The 13,421-nt window shown below is 35.2% G+C and overlaps 1 pseudogene; it reads left to right on the forward strand.

Moving 5' to 3' along the window:
• The first annotated feature begins 1,110 nt into the window (after nucleotides 1–1,110).
• LOC143587806 (uncharacterized) lies at nucleotides 1,111–1,776 on the forward strand (annotated as a pseudogene).
• The last annotated feature ends 11,645 nt before the right edge of the window (nucleotides 1,777–13,421 follow it).

The raw sequence follows: 13,421 nt of genomic DNA on the forward strand, positions 1-13,421 counted from the left end.
TATTTTGGTTATTTGAATTTTGAATCACCTTACTGCAGAGACATACGCGGGATATGCTGCTTTTGAAGGAGGTGCATTTTAGAGTTGTACACTATGCATCATTAGTAGTAAAACTCTTATTTTTAAGAGTTTTTGGTTAATTACCAAAGTGTCCCTTCCTATATGTATTTTATAGTAGTATAGATAATAATAATAATTGGGGGTTTTATGGTCATTTGATTTCTGGTAGTTATCAATCAATCAATCAATCAATCAATCATACCCAGTAAAATCCCACCGACAGCAGAGCTATAGGTAGGGTCTGGGGAGGGTGGGATGTAGGCACACCGTACCTCTATCCAAAGGAATAAAGAGGTGGCTTCCAGAGAGACCCTCGGCTCTAAGAACATGTGTATGAAGCAAAAAAAAGGAAATCAAAGTTTAACAGTTATATAAAAAACTACTACTAATTATAATAATATTAATAATAAGGTCACAGTTTAACCGCAATATAAAAGCTAATAATAATAATAATAAAATATGTAAGGGAAATACCATTATGGTATGTGACCTAAATAAGTTAAGTCTAAGCCCTAAGGTATTCAATTCTCTCTAAAAATCCTTAACTTTAATTCTACTTCTCCACGAATTCCTATCCTCAACCATGTCCTCGGAGAGGTTTAGGTCTATCAAATCATGCCTAATCCTCTCATCCCAAGTCAATCCTCTCATCCCAAGTCAATTTCTGGTAGTTAAAACTGTTTTATTTTATTCTTTTAACTGATCTCTGAATTTATTCTAACTTGTTATTTGATATCTGCTGATTATCGGGCCAGTATCGGACCAGTAGCATAGGTTTTATAAAGATTAAAATGGTTACCAATTTGTTCCATTTAAACATTTATTGAAGGCTGTTTTTATCACTGGTGATTATTATATGTATCGGTTCTGTTTGTTAACCAACTGGTTGATTTGTAAAGATGCATTTGTGTTTTTCGACAGGCCTGAAAACCAGGTTGTGCTTACAGCTTACATTAGATTCTTTAATTCCAGTCTCATGGGTTCCCCTAAATGAAATGAAATGAAATAAAATAAAAAGGGTGTGGGTGTGTGTGTAGATTTGATCGGAAAATGCAGTTCTTTGGAGGGTCAGAGATGAGTCCGTCACCGGCGGGGTACCGAGGGCATCGGGGAACAACGCGCATATGATGTACATCTTCAACCGCAACGGCGTCTGCCTGCTTTACCGGGAGTGGAATCGCCCTCTCCGCACACTCAATTCCACTCAGGACCATAAGCTTATGTTCGGTCTCCTCTTCTCTCTCAAATCCCTCACCGCCAAAATGGATCCATCCAGGTAAACCTACCTTTACCTTTATTCAATTACCCTCATCTGATCTATACCCTATTATTGGGCAGTACTGAGAAAGGGAATCTTGGGGTCCCTCAGCTACCCGGACAAGGCTGCTCCTTTCACAGTTTTCGCACTAATACTTACAAGTTGACTTTCATGGAAAGTCCCTCTGGAATTAAGGTCTCTAAACCAACCCTTTCTGATTTGATTGATTTCTTTCTAATGTATGTAAATAAACCTAAACCTTTCTTTCATGCTTCATATTTGTTGTGCAGATTATTCTTGTGACGCATCCCAAAGCTAGTGATCTCAGAGACTCTTTGAAATACATTTACAATTTGTATGTTGAGTATGTTGTCAAGAATCCACTCTACACTCCAGGAACTCCAATCAGGTTAACAAACAAATTATATAATTACACGACACGCCGTTTAAAATCATAATCTTGTATAATGACCATGATCAAGTTAAAAATAGAGAGCACGTGTTTTAACTTCTTGGTGTAAGTTTAAAATTTAACTTGATAAATTGAGTCATTTGGCATATGTTTCATGATTATAGATTAAAAGTACCAGTTTCTGGTTTTTGTATACCAGAGCATCTTTACAAGCAGTAGTAGATGAACGAATAGTTATGCAAAGATTATTTGGGTTGGATTGATCGGATCAAAATTTACAATATTATTCTAAATGTTATGTGTTTGCTTTTGCAGAAGCGACGTTATTCAACACAACTCTTGACCAATACGTTCGGGGTCTCGGATAATTTGGTAAGGTAGCTCTTCGTCTCTATGGTTAGAGGTGGGTTATTCATGACTCCGTTTACTTATAAATAGTGCTGTGCATGAACCTGAAAACACTGTACTTAAAAAAAACAACCTGTTTGGTTTTATATTTTCATAAAATCAAACTTTTGGTTTGGGCTTGGTTTCAGTTTTGCATGTAGTTATAACCAAAAAAACCGAACCGAATTTATGTACTTTCAATTTTTTATATTGGAATTGTATGTTATTTATAACCTATAAATAAATAATGCAACCCGGGTATTTTAGCCCAAATGAATGATAACCAATTAGTTATTAATTAATGAAAAGATTTAGGCCCAAGTTCGTTACTTTGGACCAATTTTTTTCGACCCAAAGTGTTTAGCGCAAATGGCACAACCGAAAAAACCAAAATCGAACAGAACCCGCAAAACAAAAAAACCGGAACCGAACTGTTTTCAAAACCCAAAAACAGGTAATTTGGTTTTTGCTTCGGTTCGAGCCCAAAACTAACCCATACTGAACCATGCACCTCCGTATTTATAAATGTGTCGAATTGGTTATGTTTTTTTTCTCTTAACAGATCAGACGGGTATAATAAAATAACCTTCTAAATCAAAATGGCTTTCTAAAGAAAGATTATTTTGTAAACAATATAGTGAATTTGCAATCACATTTTAAACATTATTTAGAGTGCCTATTCCCTTTATTTATGTGGTATGGTTATGAGTGGTGAGTAGATAAGAGAGAAAATGTTATATGGGAAAATTAAATTTGGGGTTTCACTGTTCATACTGTATAATATTTTAATGTTTTCTAAAAATGGTTGTGAGTAAAGGAGAGAGAAAAGATAACGATAAAGGTATAAAAAGTATTATTTAATTAAACATGGGAGATAAAATTCAGTGATTTTAGTATAGTTATATGATACATATAGATATACGGTAGGGAATTGAATGGGAATGCTCTTACTTATAAAACAAAAGGAATGTGTTTGTGGGTCGGCTCGATCTGACACAACCTGTTTTGAACTCTACTTTAAAGTACCTGTTTTGACCCGTTATCCGTTTTGACATGTTACGCAACCTGCCCGACATGCCACTTTGCCACGTCTAACTAGGATTCATCCACTACAAATACCTTGTTTATAACTATAATAATATGTTTTTACAAAAGGATGCATCAATCAGCAGGAGCAGGTGAACATTTGGTATACAAGGGCTTACATGCTGATGTCTAAAGCTGCTTCTAAGATGCTATTGTGTGCAAACTGATTGTTAATCATTTAATGTAAGCATAAAAGATCATCGTACATCATTTGAACCGCTTTCTTTTAGATGTTGCTTGAATATAGTGTCGTTACTTTGTCTTTCTGATGTATGTTTTTACAATAAGACATGCGTAACATTACATATCATCCATTCAATTCATGAAATCCAAGAGAAGAACTAAAGAACATCAACATGAATACATGAACTCGTTAAGCCATCAAACATCACTTTTGCACCTTCGGGTCTCTCCACCGGCACAATAGCAAAGCATAACTCTCGATCTTTACGAAATGACCAAACTTGAATCATCGTATAAGTCTTCAAAACCATCTTATTACGAGCCACGAACTCGTTCCAGTTCGTCTTCAATACATAGTTGTCGGTATTCTTCATATGCCAAGTTTTCAACCTCACCACCCTAACCTCCATACCATCTTTACTCCCATCCTCAATAACCTGCATCGTGGTGGGCGTGTCACAAGCTGCTTAAGTGGCATGTTTAACCTGTTTGTGAGTTGTATTCAAGTCACTCTCGTACAACGATTTCTGGATCACCAACTTCATGTCGAGGACCGAACATCTCACCCGTGGTGAACCGCTTCAACTGGTCGGTTGAAACGTTGTTCACACCGGTCCATGCACCATCTTCTTGGGCATCTTCCTCTTCTTTTTCTTCTCCATCAACGACACTTTCGGGTTTCTTGATTATCGCATTTTCGGTTAACTTTTTAACTTGTTGATCATCTTTGAATGTAACAAAACAACGTTTGTTTATAGGCAAGAACCTGAGTTCGTAACCATGCAACGTGTTACTATATGATGAAAACTTAAAGTTATAGCATTTAAAAACAACTGGGAATGGAATAATATTAATATATTAATATATATAAATTAAATATATACACATACCTTTCTTGATTAAACCTTTTAACTTCTTGGTGAGAATAATCTTCCTTGTGTTCGAAAGCAGTAGCAAAACAACGTTTCTTTATAGGCAATCGTAACCTGAGTTCATAACCATAGTAACAATGTTAATATTAATAATACTATATGAAAACATAAGTTATAACTTCTATAAACAAACTGGGTTTAAATCATTAATATGCTACCTTTCTAGACACAACATATTGTTCCGATACTCATGTAACATTGTCGAAGTAGATGACGGTGTTGTGACTCGTGTATGATCGACGGTGCACAATGAAAGATTCTCCATTGTCGACTTCATGTTTGCAGAATGTTAACGATCGAATATGTATATGTGAATTGTGATTACAATGACTAATGATTAGTAAGTAGCCTAAGTGCTTATTTATATACTCGGGGATGATAAGAGTTTGAACTTGTTGCCAAAGTTACCTAGATTTTATATATAACAAGAAAATCTTTTTATTAAATGAAACTAAATATTTACTTATTTATCATATTTCAAAGTTTATTAATTTTAAATTTTGAAGTTCTGTTTATAGTTTTAATGATTTAATTATTGTTGAATCAGTTTCAACATATGATACCAATTCTACAAGTCCCAAATTAATCTACCACAAATAATGGGTTGTGATACTTACTTGATGGAGATGATTCATTCCTTTGAGTGTTTGATGAAAGATGATGACATGATGATGATCAAGATTAAGAGTCTAATTGCCCTTCACTTAAGATGGATTGAGTTATGGTGTTAGAGAATTCTTATAAGAGAGATCGCATGAATGGATGAACATACGTTGTATCCTGACAGTTAATTAGGGCAACGACTCAACAATCCTTTTAACCACCATATTTACATATTAACCCCTTAAAGTATTAACTCCCATCAAATTAGATACCTTTATTATGGGACTACACACATTTAGTCCATATAAATGTCCAAATGGTCAAAAGCCACATAAATATTTCTAACATTCTCCCACTTGGCTACTGGACCATTTTTTACTAAACATTTATATATGCGTGTACTATATACACATGTAAATTAATACTAATTGGCCAAGTAATAAAATTAGGTAATTTCGTTAAACCTTCTTATGATAACATCAAAACAAACCGATACAGTCAGTTGCATTATTATTAATACAAAGACCCCTATTAATTATGATAATGATATCATCTTCAAATTTATAGATTAGGTGGTAAAGAATACGTTTGTCTAAAATAAACATTATAGTGCACATATATTAAGAGATATAGACAAACTTTACATTTGAGTGAAGTAGAAGATAGTATCCTAAACGTGTTTACATTGCTTACATGACATTCATAAAAGGTCTTGCCTAAAGCCCATATTAATTACATGATCATTGAATTTTTGGGTGGTAGACCTTTAGTAAGTGGATCCGCTAACATGTCATGTGTGCTAATATATTCAACAATAAACACTCTTGGTCTTCCACTCGCTCTCGCACAAACAAGTACTTTGTGTCGAGATATAGTCCAGCACCACTTGAGCTATTACTGTTTGAAAAACTCACGGCTGCAATATTATCACAATACATCTTATAGGCCTCTGTATGGAAGTAACAATTTTTAGTCCCTTAATAAGATTTCTTAGAATCATCACTTGGCACGTGGCATTATAACATGCAACATATTCTGCCATCATTGTCGATGTTGTGATCAATTGTTGTTTATAACTCTTTCATGAAATGGGCCCACCTGATAGCATAAAAATGTATCCCGAAGTAGACCTTTTGTCATCCTTACACTTCGCAAAATCAGAGTCGGTATAGCCTATGAGTTCAAGATCATCTGACCTTCTATAAGTTAACTTATACTCTTTTGTCCCTTGTAAATATCGCAACACCTTTTTAGTAGCTTTCCAGTGATCTAGGCCAGGATTTGTTTGATACCTGCCTAGCATGCCAGTTATGTATGCGATATCGGGATGAGTACATACTTGAGCATACATTAAGCTTCCTACAACAGAAGCATATGGTAGGAGTCTCATTTGTTCGAGTTCTGCCTCTGATTTAGGGCACTGATAAGACCCAAAACTATCACCCTTAACTACAGGCGCTACAGTGGGAGTGCAATGTTTCATATTAAATCTTTTAAATATCCGCTCAATGTATGCCTTTTGAGAAAGTCCTAATGTCCCAATGCATCGATTTCGATGGATTTCTATGCCAATCACAGGCTTCACCGAGATCTTTCATGTCAAAATTAGCAGATAATAATCTTTTGGATTCATGCAACATGTCTAAGTTATTACTTGCTAGTAATATGTCATCAACATACAACACAAGTATGATGAATCTACTCCCACTCATCTTAATATAAACACACTGATCTACTTGGTTTTTAATGAAATGATGTCTTTTCATTACTTCATTAAATTTGATGTACCATTGTAGAGACGTTTGTTTTAACCCATAAATTGACTTATTTAATTTGCATATCAAGTGTTCTTTTCCTTTAGGCTCAAAACCTTCAGGTTGTTTCCTAAACACATCTTCATGCAAATCTCCATTTGAGAATGCTTTTTTAACATCCATTTGATGTAATTCTAAGTCAAAATGTGCTACCAGCCATAACTATTCTTAGAGAGTCCTTTTTTGACACAGGAGAAAAAGTCTCCTAATAGTCAATTCCCTCTCTTTGAGTATATCCTTTTGCAACCAAACGTGCTTTATAACGTTCAATGTTTCCATTAGGGTCTAATTTAGTTTTATAGACCCACTTACAACCTACAGGCTTATCACCTTTTGGTAATTCAGTAAGTGCCCAAACATTATTTATTTTCATTAAGTTCAACTCATCTTCCATGGCACTCAACCATTTAGTTGATTGGTCGCAATTCATGGCTTCTTTGAAAGTAGTTGGGTCATCTATTTTACCTAACTCAAAGTCAGTCTCATGAAAGTAAGTCACAAAATCATCATAAACTATGGGTCGCCTAGGCCGGGAAGACCTTCTTAATGACGGTTCTTGAGTCTCTTGTTCATTTACCTCTTGAGATGTTAATGGATTTGATGTAGATGGATTCTCAGTGTTAGTAACATTATTATTATGAGAAACCGGCAAATCATTAGGTGGTTCAAGTGGCTGACTAATGGGCACCAGTACGTCATTGAATGGTGCCTCTTCAGTTTCTACTTGAAGATTTATTTGCCTACCACCATTACTCCCACTCAAGTTTGTAAACTCAATAAATTCAGCATGTCTAGTCTCAACAATTCTGGTAGAATGAGAAGGACAATAAAATCAGTATCCTTTTGAACGTTCGGGATATCCAATAAAAGAACAGCTAACAGTTTTCATATCTAACTTATTGGAATGAGGATTATACAGTTTAGCTTTAGCCGGGCATCCCCACACCTTAAAATAAATTAAATTAGGTTTCCTTCCTGTCCATAGTTCAAATGGAGTTTTGGGGACAGACTTAGAAGGAACCCGATTAAGTATGTGGACGGCTGTTTTTAATGCTTCAGTCCAAAGAAATAAGGGGAGATCATGATTAGCCAACATGTTTCGTACCATATCCATATGAGTACGATTACGCCTTTCAGCTACACCATTTTGTTGAGCAGTCCCGGGCATGGTATAGTGATTTATTATACCGTGATTCTTACAAAATTCATAAAAAGGCCCCGGGCTTTGTCCAACATCGGTGTGTCGGCCGTAGTATTCCCCACCCCTATCTGATCTTACAACCTTTATTTTCCGGTCTAGTTGATTCTCAACTTCAGCCTTAAAGGTTTTAAAAGTTTCTAAACTTTCAGATTTCTCATGGATTAAATACAAGTACATATAACGCGAATAGTCATCAATAAAAGTAATAAACGACTTATGCCCTCCAATACCCATAAGAAAAGGACCACATATGTCGGTATGGATATAAGCAAGTAATCCTGTACTTCTAGTGGAACCTTTCGTATTTTTCTTGGTCATTTTTCCTTTAATACATTTAACACATTTTTCTTCAAAATCGGAAAAGTCTAGTTTTGGTAGTACTTCATTTTTCACGAGTCGATACATTCTTTCTCGTGAAATATGGCCTAATCTTTGGTGTCACAATTTAGATGAAGTCTCTGTAATTCTTTTCCTCTTTTTACATACGAAGTTTTCTTCTATATTATAAGACAATAGGGATTCCGAAAAATTATGATCTAAACGTAATTTATAGAGATCACCATCTTCTAATAGACCATAACCAACATTGCGGGAATTGAAACTAATAATACATTTACCATTTCCTAATGTAAATACATATCCGTCACGATCTAGTTTAGGAACAGAATAAGTTTCTAGCAATAGTTGGTACATATAAAGTTTCAGGTAAATTTAAAATGAAGCCTCCTTCCAGAACTAAAGAAAGAGTCTTCACGCCTTCCACTTTAGAAACCAAGCCATTTCCCACTTTAACCGTCCGCTGGTTTCTTCCCAGCTTCCTTATTGTACGGAATCCCTGTAAAGAATTAGAAATGTGTACAGTGGAACCAGAGTCAAACCACCATGTATTACAGGGAACATTAATATTAAATGATTCATGAATCGTAAGATTTAGGGCAATACCTTTTTTCGCTAGCCATTCCATAAACTTTGGACAATCCCTTTGATAATGTCCTTTCTTGTGACAGAAACGACATTTAGGAGTGCCTTTAGCTATGCTAGTACTTGCTCCAGGGGGTTAGAGAACTTTTTAGGTTTTGACTTATTTCTCATTTCACCCTTGCCTTTGAATGTGCTCTTTTTCTTCTTGGAGTCAAAAGTGGTTAGGTGAGCAACATCATGCTTTTCTAGCTTTAAGCGTTCATCTTCCTGAACGCACATGGCAATCAATTCGCTCATCTTCCATTTCTCCTTTTGAGTATTATAGTTTATCTTAAAAAGATCAAACTAAGAAGGGAGAGATGTCATAATGAAGTGAACTAAGAAACCTTCACTGATTTCCATGTCTAGAGTTTTCAATTGGTTAGCCATGTCATTCATCATCATGACATGCTCACGCACACCACTAGTCCCGTTATACTTGGTAGTTAACATTCTAAGAATTAAGATACCAGCATTAGTTTTTGATGTACCTTTGAATTGATCCTCAACCAAGTCTAAGTATTCCTTAGCATTTTCTGAATCAGGGATGGCTCCTCTAATGGTAGGAGAGATTGAATTCTTTATTACCATAAGAGACATTCTGTTAGAACGCTCCTACCAATCATGAATTTTCATTTGTTCTGCCGTCGAATTATCGGCAAGAGGAGGAGGAGCATCATGCCTTAAAGAGTAATCAAGGTCCATAAATCCCAAGGCCAACTTAACTTGTTCTATCCAAGTACCAAAGTTATTTCCGTTCAAAGGTTCTATTCCGTGCAAATAACCGGAACCTGATCGTAAAATAGATGCTGATGCATGAAAAGAATAAATATTATGCTCAGTTATGACTATACGAAACATAATTAAGATACAAAATAAACATATCAGAATAAAATAATGACCTATTACTAACACCAAATAATAGGTAAAATACACATCGTGTTCAACTATTAACGTCTCGTTGGTTCAGTTAATAATTGAACTTAAAATGTTATATTATATAATTTCTTAAAAAAAATTTATTTCAAAACACCGTTGGGTGAGATGAAACAAATATATTTATTTCCATTATCTAAATTGTTAAACCAATTCACGTTGGATTCATGGAATAACAATTCGGGAAATGTGTATTTAGTGCTTAATATTAATGCTTGTATTGATTCGATTGATCTCCCGTTGGTTTGATTACTTAAACCATTAAAGCAAAAGCCATAGATAAGATGTAAACATAATTGTTTCTCATAAGATAGGAGATATTTCATTAACTTCTGTTTGAGGAATCAACACATGTATTTATAAAAATGACAATAAATTCATGACAACATTTCATTGAAGATTTTCACATAATTGTTGATTCATCATTACATCAGTTTTCATGAAAAGTTATTTGTTATGATATTTAGTTTCCTATTCATGACCAATCAATAAAACAATTTTATTGATGGCTAACTATTAACACTTTTAATTCAACAAATTTTAATAGCCATGAGTTTAATTGAAAGGAACATAATTTGTGAGTTTCCAGAAACTTATATTCTCGAAATTGACTTTTCTTTAAACTGGGCCATTCATAACCATGAAGAATTAATCTTTATAATTCAATTCTAACTTATTATAGTCAAATTCAGAGAATCTCATATTACGGATAAAACAAAACACCAATTTGTTTATTTCCAGAAAACATAAATCTTATTTAACGTTCATCATCATCATCATCATCATCATCATCATCATCGTACTCAGTATATCCCACCAATAGCAAAGCTATGGTAGGGTCTGAGGAGGGTAAGATGTAGACAGCCTTACCTCTACCCCATAAGGATAGAGAGGCTGCTTCCGGTGAGACCCCCGGCTCGATAGTAGTTTTGCATCAAGCCTTGGACATAAGGCACATAGCACTCAATCATCGGGACCGGCTGATCGGTGCATGTACCCTTGTCTTTCGGCTATCAACGCCACTACATGATGCCTGATTAACCGTCCGTCACTTTTAACGTTATTTTCACGAGATTAGTAAAATAACGTCAAAATTAGTGCAATTTTACTTTTGCCCACCCGAGGGTTCACACATATATACATCATATGTGCGCACCGCAAGCAGGGCTATAAATTGTGAACCCTCAGGTGGGCAAAAGTAAAATTGCACTAATTTTGACGTTATTTTACTAATTTCGTGAAAATAACGTTAAAAGTGATGGAAGGTTAATCAGGCATCATGTGGTGGCGTTGATAGCCGAAAGACAAGGGTACATGCACCAATCAGCCGGCGTCCCGATGATTGAGTGCTATGTGCCTTATGTAATATGTCCAAGGCTTGATGCAAAACTACTATCGAGCCGGGGGGTCTCACCGGAAGCAGCCTCTCTATCCCCATGGGGTAGAGGTAAGGCTGTCTACATCTTACCCTCCTCAGACCCTACCATAGCTTTGCTATTGGTGGGATCTACTGAGTACGATGATGATGATGATATGAAATAATTCCAAAATCAAATTTTAAATTCTGGAAAACAATTCTCGTGACTGATTAATTGAATTGAAAATTAACACACGGCTCTGATGCCACATGTTGAATCAGTTTCAACATATGATACCAATTCTACAAGTCCCAAATTAATCTACCACAAATAGTGGGTTGTGATACTTACTTGATGGAGATGATTCATTCCTTTGAGTGTTTGATGAAGATGATGCCATGATGATGATCAAGATTAAGAGTCTAATTGCCCTTCACTTAAGATGGATTGAGTTATGGTGTTAGAGAATTCTTGTCAGAGAGATCGCATGAATGGATGAAGGTACGTTGTATCTGACAGTTAATTAGGGCAACGACTCAACAATCCTTTTAACCACCATATTTACATATTAACCCCTTAAAGTATTAACTCCCATCAAATTAGATACCTTTATTATGGGGCTACACACATTTAGTCCATATAAATGTCAAATGGTCAAAAGCCACATAAATATTTCTAATAATTATAACTAATATATTTCAATTTTAATATAACAAAATGAATGTATATATGTATGAGTAATTAAACACAGGGTTGGGTTATAATACGAATTATAGTTTTTGTAGGAAGGATAAGAAGTAATCTTGGCCATTGTGTTTTTCATAGTATTTTCCATTGTGTTTTTTCGGACTTTTCCGGTGAGGAGGTGGCGGTGGGTGACGGGTGTGGTGGCGGTGGGCGGTGAAGTGGTGGTGGATGTAGGAGATGAGTGAAGATGTAAGTGGGTTTTTGAAATTAATGTAAGTGGGTTTTGAGATTAAAGTAAGTGGGTTTTGATATAAAAGTGTTAAGACAAAAATACCCTCCTTCCTAGCATTTTTAGGAAAATCAAACTTCTTATTTGAACCTAACCCATTAAACACATAGCTATATGTTTCGATCCGAGTTCCATAACAATAATAAAATCTAAACCAAATGAGATTTTAATTAGTTTCCAAATATATACTTGCATATTTTCAAATATTTGTTTGCATTCTTGATTTAAAATTTGAAACTTGATTTTGTAGTTTTAATCTTTTGATTGGAATTAATATATTTCATAAGAGGGGAAGGGGCACTAGTATCGGTAAGGTTCATGGGTTGTTTATCACATGGTAAACCCATGCCTAACTATGTGGGTAGTTTACCAAATTACAAATTGTGGTAAATGTTTGCCATATATTTATATGACCGTTGGAAGATTTTTGAAGAAATTAAACCCATTAATAATCAATTTATTACATACAAATATCACCAACTATTCATCATTTTTATTCACTCAAACATTTCATCATTTTTATTCACTCAACCTTCACCATTTCTATTCACTCAAACCCTCAATGGAAAATTTCTCAAACGATGATCTCGGGATATTCATACCGTCGAACGATTCTGATAACGATATTTTTTCAAATGATAGTAGCATACGCTTTTTCAAAGATCTCATCAAGCAAGGCGAAGAGGAAGACACGGCAACTTCGTCGCTCATTTCTAAAAAAATCGTCTGACATGATCGTGAAAAAAGTAACGAAGTTCTTATGAATGATTATTTTGTGGAGGAACCAAAATACAATGACGATGTTTCCGTTACCGGTTTCGTATGTCGAAACGGTTGTTCTTAAAAATTGTTGGTGATGTGGAAGCACAATATCCATGGTTTAAAGTGGGATATGACGGGAGGATGAAAAAAAGTTTTACGGCAATACAAAAAGTCACGTCTGCTGTGAAACAACTTCCGACAGGTAATACTCCTGATGAGGGTGACGAGTATTTATGTATGTCCGAAAGGACTTCGCGAGAATGCCTACAATTTTTCTGCAACGCCGTGACTAAAATGTACGACGATGAGTTCTTGCATAGGCCGACAAGCCACGGTGTAGCGAACTTGTACCAACAACATGAAGAAAGACATCACATTCCTGGGATGTTAGGTAGCAACGATTGTACATCTCTTGATTGTAGCATCGATTACATTTCATTGTTTTATTTATTTTTAAATTCTAAAAAAAATTTTTTTAGGGTAGTTATGAGTA

This window comes from Bidens hawaiensis, unplaced genomic scaffold, assembly GCF_021521415.1.
Source record: "Bidens hawaiensis isolate Kalapana, Puna unplaced genomic scaffold, B.hawaiensis_p1.1 tig00035888_1, whole genome shotgun sequence".
Taxonomy (NCBI): domain Eukaryota; kingdom Viridiplantae; phylum Streptophyta; class Magnoliopsida; order Asterales; family Asteraceae; genus Bidens; species Bidens hawaiensis.